Source organism: Emydura macquarii, unplaced genomic scaffold (genome assembly GCF_026122565.2).
Source record: "Emydura macquarii macquarii isolate MOO-44397 ecotype Brisbane River unplaced genomic scaffold, CSIRO-AGI_Emac_v2 contig_3506, whole genome shotgun sequence".
NCBI lineage: Eukaryota > Metazoa > Chordata > Testudines > Chelidae > Emydura > Emydura macquarii.
In genome coordinates this window covers 6,306,986-6,316,943 of record NW_027133643.1, presented here as the reverse complement: position 1 = coordinate 6,316,943, position 9,958 = coordinate 6,306,986, and the positions used below count along the sequence as shown (strand labels likewise).

General features: G+C 41.1%; 1 long non-coding RNA gene across 2 annotated transcripts in view; it reads right to left on the bottom strand.

The window, feature by feature from the left end:
• The window catches only part of LOC137145039 (uncharacterized), a 44,609-nt gene that overhangs the window by 7,139 nt on the left and 27,512 nt on the right, over nt 1–9,958 (bottom strand). The gene's annotated exons all lie outside the window — the stretch shown is intronic.

The following is a 9,958-nucleotide window of genomic DNA, read 5'->3' as shown; positions in this document are numbered from 1 at the left end:
TAAGCTGGGTCAAATGGTCTTACACGGCTGCAACAAATTTGCCCCAGGGGCTTTTTCTAACCCAAAGCTCTTTGCGCTTCTACATGAACAAGCTCTCACGTACACAGCAGATGCTTTCTCTGAGCAGCATGTGAAGGCTTTATTTAATCAAATAACTTCGAATGTCAGAATGTTGGAAGGATTGCCGGGGCAGACTAAACTGGGTACCTCTATGCTCACCCTAAAACAGGACTTCATGGTGCAACCCTTGCTCTGCAGAGCACTCACTCATGGGAAATAATCCCATGGACTCCAATTATGTGAGTCACCTCCATGCTCGTCAGCATGAGTGAGGGCTGCACTGGTAATGCAGAAGAACCTGGGAACACTATCCTGAGAAAATAGTAGCATTAACGCTGGCCACAATCCATAATCTTCTTCCTAACACTTGTTTTAGCATGAATGACTTGCATAGGGCTGAATTTTTAATGTGGGGCTTTTAGAGACGAAAGTGAGACTAATTAATAGCGTAGCCACGTACATTCCTCGCACCTGGTTACTACTCAAGTCTTGGTCATGCTTCTGGATAGAAGGACAAACAGAACACAATGATCTCTTTCATGGTTTCCATAGCGCAGCCTTCTCTTTGGGTAGAAAATATATTTTTGAATCTTCTTGAAAATAAACAGCCATTCCTCTCCATAAAAATAGCAGGGCAGTGGAGGAAAGATTTCATAAAACCAGCACTTGTTTTATGAAATCCAGACTGGGGGTTGGGAGGATGAGGATGGTGATTCTGAACTCTCACACAGATCTCAGAGGACATTGGGGTTGTGCATCCTTAATTTGTATTATACAGTACAGCCAAAGAGGGGGATTTCATACTATGCCAAAGGCATTTTTCTTTACGCACCTCTAAAAGTGCAGTCCGGCTCCAATGATGCTGTGCTGGAGGAGCTCACAGAGGGCTGAATGAAGAGCCTGACTTCAGCTACTTATTAAGAGGGTACTTTGTTCACTTTAACTATTCATACAGAAGCCAGCAATACCGTGTGATAAGTAGTGATGGAGCCATGTATGTCCTGTCGCACATGCAGGTATAGCCCCTGTGCACCACAGTCAAGGAGTGAAATATACACCTCTTGCCACAGTGTTGAGCAGTGAACTTCCCCTGCTTGATGAGATTTAGCAGCACACCCACACTGACCAAGTATGTTCATTTGCACAGCTGCATTCTAGGCAGCAATGAGACTGAACAGAGACGCTGGTCTATTTCAGTGAGCTACTCTGAGAGCAGCAGAAAAGGCAGGGGCTAAGCCCTCCCCATGCAGGAGAACTCTCTCGCTTTTCACGTGTCCCGTCCCTTGCCCCCCAACTCCTTAGCTGCAGAGGACTGAGTACCTTCCCATACTGCTTTCCAGTAGCTGGTCAACTTTATTTCAGATCAGAAAGTAGCAATGAATCTGGCCAGACACTTGTCAATTTCATGTTGCTTGCTCAGAAAACTAGGAGCAACAGGCAAAGAGGAGAAACTAACATGAGAGAACAGGGCAAAGAGTCACTTCCCCTTATTCCCAACTTACCACTGTTTTGGAGCCCTCTAGCATGTCCCCTCTTATCTGTCTCCTCTCTAAATGATCATCCAAATTAGTTCTTTCCCTCTGGAACTCTCTCTCTGTTCCCAGTTACTTTTGTTAACCCACACAGAGGGGGTGGAGTTGGGTATCTCTTGATAGCCCATGTGAGCATGTACCATTGCTTTATAGAATGGCCTTATACACTCTTCAGTATTTTCCCCTCTGTTCCCTGCATTGAAATTCTGATTGCTGACGTCCACTGCAGGCTGAGCAGTGGCTTTTACTGAGCTGTCCCCCGTGATGCCTGGGTCTTTATCCTTACAATTTACTTAGAACCCAGCAATGTAACAGAATAGTTCAAATTATTCATTTTAATATACATAACCTGACATTTTCCCCCCACCCATATACAATCTGCTAACCACTCATTTAGCCTATGAAGATACCTCACATTCCTCCATTTTCTCTGGTCTTGACTTTACAGTGGTACTGGGGCATATGCCATACCCCTTTATACCTATATTACATGACTATGAATGTAATTCATTTGGTACAGCTCCCAGTTGCCAATAGAGAAGTTGGACCCTTGTGTAACAGCAAAGCAGAAGATTGCCGCTCCATTACATTTAAATTTAATATGCTCCCAAAGTGTTTTAGAATGCATATCCCAAAGGGGAGAGAGAAAGTAATACTTACCACTAGATTTAAATATATATTTTACACACGCACACAATCAACTAACGTGACTATTATAGTGCTCATTCTACAGGGATGGTGGCCATAGAAATACAGTACCTCGATTAAAACACATAGCTATGCTTATTAACTGCAGTCTATTTTTTAAATCCATTTTTGTTCCAAAGGTCATCTGTAGGACACCAAATCTCCTCAGACTGAATACAAATAGATCTGTGTAGCAGATTGCCACCAGCTCCCTGCCTTTCTGGGTCCTCTAGGTGGTCTCCCTCCCGTGCAATAACTGGACTAGTCAGCATCACCCAGTGCAATTACCCATGCTGGTTTATTTACAGTTCCTACTCCCGAATCAGACCCAGGCTCTGGGCTGCTCACCCATTCTGGTCAGGGGGCAAACTAAGGAGCTGTGCTTGTACCCTCTTTCTTGGCTATGCCTCTCCCTCTGGTTGCTCTCTGGCTTGTTTATATGTTCTCTCCAGTGAGGGGAACAGCTGTTTCCGCTTACCCCATTAAGCCTGGTCTTGGCATGGGTTAATCAGCAGCTTCAGCTGTTACCCTTTTCCCTGCTGTCGGGACTCTGCTGGTCTAGCTTACTCTGGCCCAGGCAGCCAAGGTGGGGGTTGGCAGAGGTGCCGAGGGGCTTCCGCCCTCCACTCTGGTCTATATAATCCAGGTCTATATTTTCACAGTTCTGTGTAACAAGACATATGAGGCTTGGATGACAGAAACCCATCTGTATCTCATGTAGACTTTCCTAGATTTATTTTCTATTTAATGTAAAATGGAGAAGATTCTGTAATGCCATTCATTTCAAGGAAACCTAATGAATGTTTAGTCAAAAGAGAAATGATCTTTCTCATGAGATATCAAAACCACAAGCCTCATTCTGTTTCCACTAAAGTTAATGGCATAATTCCCACCTTTAACTCTAGTTGGAGTAAGTGCAGCCTCAGAGATCTCAAAGATGATATTGAGACAGAGGTTTCAGGCATGTTAGCAAGATTAACTTTTGTGCAAATATAATTCTTAATCTGTTAATATCTGAAATATGCAGTGTAGTTGTAGCCAGGTTGGTCCTAGGATATTAGAGAAAGAAAGTGGGTGAGGTAATATCTTTTTGTTGGACCAACTTCTGTGGGTGAGAGAAACAAGCTTTCCATCTCTTCTTCAGGTCTGGGAAAGGAACTCGCAGCAAAATGCAAGGTAGAATATGTTTAACATAAGTAGTTAGCATATATTGTAAGAGACCATTCAAGGTAGACTGGTTTATTTACACCTCTGCAGTCACAGAACAAAAATAGGGAGTTAGGGGGTTACAGATTGTTGTAATAAACCATAAATCCAGGATCTCAGTTCAGTCCAGGATTTTTGGTGTCTATATCGTATCTGAAATAGTTTTTAAGGATTAATGATGTTTTTGACATATCTTGAAAAGCAATAAACTGCAAGAATTCTGGCTAATGGAGTTTTTTCATATGCCTTCAGCCTACCTGGAGTGGGAAACAAGAAGAAAGTCAATGCCAAAGTAGGAAGGTCATGATAGAAGAATAAAAAACCATTTACCAAGGATTTTTCAAGGGTGTGAAACCCTTCTTTAACCAAAAAAACCTCAGTACCTTGTGAGATGTAGAAAGACCAAAAAGGGCATTAGACATACAAATGAGGAAGGGTTTAATTATTGCATGACAATCTCCAAAGCGTATTGTTTTAACACAAATTTCACATTTGGTCTTGCATCTTTTTAAGTGATTCCTTATTTTTCTACCTTATAAATAGGCACCAGATGCCTGAGGGAACTCTCAAAATTTCAGTGAAACCTGAGATAAAATAAGTAGCCTTAGGTCAGGATCAACTGTGAGAAAAATCATTCCAGTTTTTTTCAGAATTAACAACAAAAATAGTCTTTCTCCCACTATTCCACTTTTAAAAGTTTGACAACAGCAACTATGCATGAAATCCTGTACAAATCTCAAAATATTTGCCACTGTCCGTCTCCCTCTTCCCTATTAAATAAGGTTCTGGCATTATCCCCCTCCTAAAATAGGTGGCCAGCTTTCCACTCCCAATTTCAAATGTCCCCCAGCTGTAAAAATGTCATCTGATCCATTGGGAAATGTATCGTAAGACTACAGCTTGCGTTTGTCTGCCATCTCTTGCCACAGTGCTAGGAGAGGGGAGATTGGGAGTCAAGGAGGGAGGTTAGTGCAAAGGCTGCCTTGCTTAACAATGTGTGTGGGCTAGGCGCCAAGTGATTCTGTTTAACAAGTTGGTCACAGGGCCACATCTCGTGTTGAAACATGGGGAGAATTAAAACATACATTTTAAATTAAATAATTCTACATTAGGTTTTTTGGCTTTTTTTTTCATTTTTAATTCAAAACACTTTTTTTTTTCCCCTCTCCTCCTGGATTGAATTAGTTGGATCAAAGAACAGGGAGTTCTGTACAAGAATTAGACATGTTAAATTAGGGGGCTTTCATGAACTATCTGGCTGCATCCCAAAGAGATGAGATGTTGTGTTGCAATTCAGTGTTGGAATGGACGGAAGAGTCACATGTCCTTTCACTGGATACAACTTTCTGAGACAAATCCTTTTAAATGGTTTACTATTTCATTTTAGCTTCGCAGCCTTTCAGAAGAATATCCTATTGTATGTTCCACGGTCCTGCTTATCTGAATTCCCTTCTGATGCAATGGATCATCTTCATTAAGCCAAAGGTGGGCTACCTGCCCATGCAGTGCCCTGCACGGCATCCTGGGATATAGAAGCAGTCACTACCCAACTTGTAAACCACAACAATACATTATATAATAGGCCTTTTGAGCTCAGAAACCTTCATTTCCATAATTTTGTATGTTTCCCTTTTGCATGGAGTTTATAATGTACCATTGTTTTCTTACCCTTTGTTCTTTGAGAACAGTAACTTTCCAGGTTTGTCCAAAAGGAGGCTGAAGTAAGATGACCAGATGTCCCGATTTTAAAGGCACAGTCCCAATATTTGAAGCTTAGTCTTACGTAGGTGCCTATTATCCCCCATCCCCATCCCGATTTTTCACACTTGCTCTCTGGACACCCTAGGCTGCAGGAAAATGCGTTTTTGCTGAATGCGCCCAATAGGTCTAGTCAAAAGATCTTATTTGAATTGGACTTTGTAAATCAAAGGTGGTGTTTGCATGTCCCTGACTCCTCCACCCAACCACTTGCCATGTGAACAAATCTCATTGTGCTCATAAGAGTTGTACATGAGCGTAACAAGGAGCAATTAAACTGCAGCTTCTGAAAGAGACAATAACTTCAGCCATGCAGAATCCATTTCTAGTTTATGGTAAATGGCAAGTCTGCCCCTCTCTACATATGCAGCTCCTTTGGACCTCACCCTGCAGCTTCCCTCCCCCACAGGCAGAACTCCCATTGACTTCAGTAGGAGTCCCTGTGTTATAAAGCAATGACAGCACCACCAACAGTTCCTGCCACATACTATGGATCATCCTAGAAGCCCAGTTCATCAGGAGAGAAGGCACAGCATTTCCACTGTACAAGCACTCAGCTCAGCATGAAACTGCTCAGGTGCCTGGAAATACTTCCTTCTCGCTGGGCCTGTTCAGAGGCTTAGCAAGGCATTAGCAAAGTCCAACACTAAATCTTATTTGCATAAACCCTCCCACACTTGCAATTTGATACCTGCCCTTACATGAATAACTTTTTATCATTAAAAGTTAAAAAGCTTACAAAAACAAACTTACTTTTCACCATTTGTTTTAGTTTTTTGTAGGGGTCTGTAAAACTAGAGCCTCAAGGTTCATCTTCTGGTTCTCATGTACTAGCATGATGCTGGCCTTCCAGCCTATTTGGATCTCCAATGTCAGAGGGAAATGGGCCCTGTCCTTATTTAAAATTCAGAAAAACATTTTTATTCAGATTAGGTTTCTGTCATAGCAGCTTTTTCAGCAGAACTTAATTTTTTGATCTAAACCATTGGTTCCCAGCCAGGTCTGACCGGTGGTCCATAGAGCACTGGCTGGTCACATGGTGCTGGCACCTGCTTGTTCCAGCTACTAATGGCCTTAAAAGATTACATTAAAAGTTTTCCTACTATTACCCTGCCATGCATGCAGGCCATTGCTATGGCTGCCTCAGGAATGTTATTTGATTGCGACTGGGAGGAGAGTGGGGGCATTGAATCGTGACTGGGAGGAGAGGGGTCCATGAGGCAATCTCTGTACTGCAATACATGGGGAATGAACCTCTGGTCTAAACTATCTGACAGTGTCCCTTTAAGCACGTACCCATTAAAATACAGTTTTTGGTACCACAAAATTATTTGGAGAGCTGAGGGAATAAGTCAAATGAGGCAAAAGTCACAAAATTCCTCTTTTTCTGTTTATTTTGGATAGTTTGCAGATCACCGCATGGACATTTTTAATCTGCTCTAGTTCAAACAGGAATTAATTCAGCAAATTCCCATGTCCTCTGTTATACAGGAGGTCAGGCTAAATGCTCACAATGATCCCTTCTGGCCCTATAATCTATCAATCTAAAACCTGGTTCTCAATTATTCGAAGAGATTTGTCATGGTTCTTATACTACATGAGTTGTTTTGCTTTGCTCTGAGTGGTCTACAAATCACATGGATAGTGTTCCCTGATTGGAGGAAAACAACTCATGAGGTTTCCAATGCAAAGGCTCACAGGAAGCAAATTTAAAATTCACTCTAAACAAATAGAGAGCATGCAAGATTAGACCTTGTTTTCTACGAGCATTTGCGCTATCAAAAAATCAATCTCATGAACGTTTGGCCATATTCACTTAACACAAAATGCAGTGAATAGTGATAGAAAACTTTTGCAGCATTTGGCCATTTCTTGTTTCTAATGTTTTCTACCTGTTTTTCTATATGGCTTATAGTGAGCAGCTTCTTTCAGGGAATGAAGAACATTCCTAATGGATGAGTTGCTGAACATTTTGCTGTATTATGAATTATGATGCATTTTGAACTATTTGTACTAAGTTAACTTTTACTGCAAATGAAATCTGCAAGTCATACTATTTTTTTTATGTTCCGAGTAACAATGGATATATACAATAGGACGTACTATACTTTTAGGATATGCCTGTGCCATACCCCTACTAATTGTCTTTGCCAACTGGGAACAGAGTTGATGGGAAAAGTCCATGAGATGTCAAATTACTATCATTTTCCTTTCAGTTTCTACCACCTGCATGTTATTGTCCCCTTTGGCCTTGAGCGAAATCTTGTCCAGGGTTTTGTCAGGGAAAATGGCAATTTAAAGTAGGCAGGGTGAGAGACAGAAGGGCAGGTGAGATGGAAGAAGCGAATGGGAACTTTCTAGCTATCTCTTAGATCAAAAGCTGGAGTGGTCCAGAAACCCTCCTGCCTTTTCCTACCCTAGTGGGTAGGGAATCTGTGGGAGGGGAACAATTAGTTTTGCTCTTGGTTGCTGGCACACATTAAGCATTGGGGTGGGATTTTCAAGAACACTTAAGGCTGGCTTAACTCTGCTCCACTTAAAATCAATGGAAATTTTACCAGATCTTTCAGCAAGTCCTAAATAACACTGCTCAAATTGCAACCTTGACTCTAATTTTTAAGGCTGGGATTTTCAAAAGAGCCTAAGGGGGTTAGACACCCAGCTTGCATTGATTTTAAATGGAATCAAAGTTTAAATAGATTGTGTTCTTCATGCCCTTGAAAATTCTGACCTACATTTTAAAGTGGTCAGCAGTGCCAACAGCGTGCTAAGTGCTTTGGGAAGTCATACCATCTGCACAGATCCAAACTCCACCATGCAGGCTATCAGATGCCCTTCTTACAGTCCGTTTATTTTCTGAATCATGTTATAAACCAGCCTTTTTAGCAGTGGAAATTTTGCCTTAATTACCTACTGCTCATTTGATACACTTAATTCTTCTGACACAAATTGAAAAGTTATTTGCATCAAAGCTTAGTAGGTTGGAAACCTTCCTATATATATAAAATAACTTCCTGAACTAAAATTGCTAAAGGCCAAACCCAGTCTTGTTGAGCTCAATGGGAGTTTTACCATTTACTTCAAGAGAACCAGAACGTGGGCCTCAGAGAACAATACATACTTTGTTCCTGAAAATGTAACAGGTGCTTAATATAACTGTAAAATACTGTATCTCTCTACATGAATGAAATATTCTGCCTTCTATTGTACCTGTATATTTGTGTTTCACATACATTTGAAACCCTTTAGATCATAAGGGATGTATATTTTTCTCATCAGGTTTTGTTATCTTTGGATGTCTGAACATCAGAATGATGTATGTACCATTTGATCTAAGGTATTATTTCAATGTTCCACGACATGCAAAAGACCTTTTTATTTTTAATCTTTGGCTTTGGAGAGGACCACACAGGATCAAACTCTTCCTACTTTGACTGCCTTTTCAGGAAGAGTTGAGCACAGAAAGTGCTCTTGGATGATAGAATGGCAATAGTTCATAATTAAGGTTGGTCCGAATCCAGAATTCCCATTCTGTGGGAAATTCTAAAACCGGCCTGGTTTCCATTGGAAGATTCAACAAAATCAACAGGTTCCCACAAAACGTTTTGATTTCGACTAGTTGGCATTTTCCCAACAGAAAAACATTCCACCAGAAAACTTCCAACCAGCTCCAGTCATAATTATATATGCACAGTTTTTAATCGAACACTGTTCCCTTATACCTTCAAATTTAGCATTTAGTTGTGTTGTTTAAAACCTCATTTCGGACTTTCTGGAATACATTTTATAGCTAGTTCTACGTTTTTCTTGTAGCTACAAGTTCACAGATTCTTTTGTTGGTGATGGATAGTCTCACATAATGCTCTTGTGGGCGTAGTCCTTAGCGAATCTGTTTTAGAGGGGCCTCTTTTTGTTGAATGTTTATAAACTGCCTTTGGATGCTATTGGTCATTGCACCTCTCACATGCAGATGGAACACCATGACCATATCCTGCTCTAGGCTTCATGTGACATTTTCAAAAGTATTGAAATGATTCAGAAGCCCCGTTTTTTTTTTTTGTTTTTTTTTAAAAACCAAAACAGTGATTTTAGACTCCTAAGTCTCATTGAAAGTCAATGGAGACACCGGTTTTCTGGGGACCGATCACCACTTTGGTTAGAATGCCCCCTTCTTTTACTTCACATTGGAACAAAGGCCAACCAATCAGCAAAGTTTCAAATCCACATTAAACACCACCAAGTCCATTGTTTTGGTTACTGGGAAGTATTGTGTTCAATATAGAGTGGTAATATGAAGTGTGAGTAATACAGTAGATTTGTAACAGTTACATTTTATGCTTCAATTTGATGTGGAAATAAGGGGAAGCCAGTGTCAGGACTTGAGGCAGGGCTGGTTCCGGACAATGGGCAAGGTAGATGATTTTCACAGCCGTATTTTGAACAGATTGAAGTGGTACACGTGAGGGTCTGGATGGCCAGAGGGGAGGAAACTGTAGCACTCAAGGTGAATGATTGGGTCCTAGGCAAGGGTTGCCACTGATAACAGTTACCAGTCCAGCCCTTAGGGACACTTAGCAGATGAGCCCCTCAACCATGAAATGCTTTTCTTTAAAACTATTCTCTAAATCTTCTGTTCATGAACTAGAGCTCAGAAAAATGAATGTGGTTGGACACTGAATAGTGTGTATCCAACCTTCACCATGCAGCCATATCAA